This window comes from Strix aluco, chromosome W (assembly GCF_031877795.1).
Source record: "Strix aluco isolate bStrAlu1 chromosome W, bStrAlu1.hap1, whole genome shotgun sequence".
Lineage (NCBI taxonomy): Eukaryota > Metazoa > Chordata > Aves > Strigiformes > Strigidae > Strix > Strix aluco.
The window spans coordinates 27,244,951-27,247,439 of record NC_133970.1 but is presented as its reverse complement, the minus strand read 5'-3'; positions in this window follow the sequence as shown (position 1 = coordinate 27,247,439).

Sequence of the window (2,489 nt, the reverse complement as noted above, 5' to 3'; positions counted from 1 at the left end):
GGCCTCCTTAATATATGGGAATCCCAGGAAATTTAAAAGACAACCTGTAATTATTATAGGTTTGGGAGGAAAATAAATTAAAACTGTACAAACACAAATGGAAATGAAAACAGGAAACCTCCCAAAATTATTATATTCAGTCATGATTGTCCCCATTCCTGAATATTAAATTAATATAGACATTCTAAAAACACTAACTTTAAATCTTTCTGATAGTCAGTATCAATTTGGAGTTAAACCCTGTATTAGTACCAGACCTGTTACGGTCAGCAAAGTGAAAAATGCCTCCTGAGCAGATCCTGGCTGCAACTAAGTTAGTTACAATGAGGCAATATAGAATTCTGGGAGGACATGAAGAGATATCACAGACAATTAGAGATTTATTAGATGTAGAAGTTTTGAGGTGGCAGTCCGGTGTGACCTGTCAAGAAAAGTGATGGATCCTAGAGAATGACAGTGGATTTTAGAGAACTAAACAAACATACTGCACCGCTTGCAGCAGCTGTGCCAGACACTGTCACTTTAATAGAAGAAGTTCAGAAACATCCAGGAACTGGGTACGCTGTAATAGATTTAACTAGTGCATTTTTTACTATCCCAATTGCAGAAAAGCATTTGCTTTCACAAGGATGGTTGCACAGCCCCACTATCTGTTATAGAATTGTAGCTGAACACTTAGATGAAATACAGCTGCCTCCTCACACACAGTTAAACCACTATATAGATGATATTTTGATTCAAGGAAATGATGAGGAGGGAATACAACAAGTTCTTGAATTAGTGGTAGATCATATGAAACAGAAGGGTTGGGAAATTAACTCTGCAAAAATCCAAGGACCGTCTGAGACAGTGAAGTTTCTGGGAATTCAGTGGCATTGTGGGCATCAAGCCAGCCCCACATGGCCCTGACCACCCCAGAAATCCATTTTATTTTCCAGGACAACCTGTCTTAGTCGAACTCCCCACGGTGGGAGCAGTACCGTTGGTATTGGATACCCCAATAAACAAGTACACCTGGAAAGCCAAAGATGCTCATGGAAAGGAGCACAAAATTAATACAAGGTGGATTATCCCATCTTTCTAATTATAACCCACTTCCGGTTCTCAAAATGAACCGAGAAGCTTTCCTTTCCTTTTTCTTGCAGGTAAAACCCTTGGAGAAAGATATCCTGAGTCACGACGGGGGATCCTTATGTAAATTTAAATCTTTATATAGTGTTGATATTCATGGTCCTATTAATATTTCTAGGATGTATTGTCTGTCATTGCAAAAATTGCTTTGGGTGACCATTCCCCTCTCCCTTGGGTCTGTGGGAAGCTCCGACTTCCTAAGTGTTAACCAAGAATGGGAGGAAAACGAATTTGTGGGTTTAAGTCATTCTGTTACCAGTATTATGAACAAACAACAGACACCAAACCAGGGCAAGGTCCCTTTGCTAATGGGGCCTGGGCTTTAAAAGGTCATTACTGGGCCCACGAAGGCAAGATGGAGGTATCAAGGCCTAAACCACACATGCACTCTGGGCTGGGGGCATGGAAATCCATTTTCCTGCTGCAAAGGCAGACCCCAGCTCCAGTGAGCCAGACCATCTTCAGCTCCACAATTGACAGCAACAACCAGAATATTTTCCCTTGTGATATGTATGTGTTAGTCTTATAAGTGTCCATGTAAAACATCCTGTAATTGTACTTGTTCATGCAGACAACCACCTTCTCCCCCCAGTCCCCAAGGACCGGGAGCACATCCTTAGTCCCAACCTAGGACACATTTTGATTAAATATGTTTGGTTAAAATATTGTTAATTGACATTGTTATTGTTACTGTTACCTTTATTATATGTTTGGTTAGGATGTTGTTAACCATTGTCAGTGTTAATATTGGTTTATTTGTTATTTGTAGTGTTATTGCTCATTTACCTTTGTTTAAATCTGGGATAGAAGTTTCTAGGCCCAGATGACACATGCGCTTTAGGATAAAGGGGCGTGGAAAGCGATTTTCCTGCTGCGTATGCTGACCCCAACTTCGGCAGACCAGGGCAACAGACTGCATGGACTGCCAGGGCCACCAACACTCAGTGGTATATTACCAGAACCGTGGAAAAATAATGGATAATATGTTAATAATAATTTCAATTCACTTTATAGCCTTAGCCTTGATAATCATTTTCTTATTTGTTCTTATAATACATCTTTTTTGTCCCTGTGAATGTCAATCATGTAAGCTGCCGTTGTGTTCTTCTACTGATTCCTTGCAACCTTAAAATCGGTTTGTAGAATGTTTTGGTTTTGTAGAGTTAGTTAATTTTGAGCATGACATGTTTGTTAGAGATGTTGTTAGCTATATGCTTGTTAACTGAAGATATTCGTATTTGTTAAAGATATTGTTAGTTATATGTTTATTAACGGAAAATTTATATATCTGTTAAAGATGTTATTAGCTATATGTTAGTCAGAAATATCGTTAGTTGTCATGTTGCACGGTATTTCTG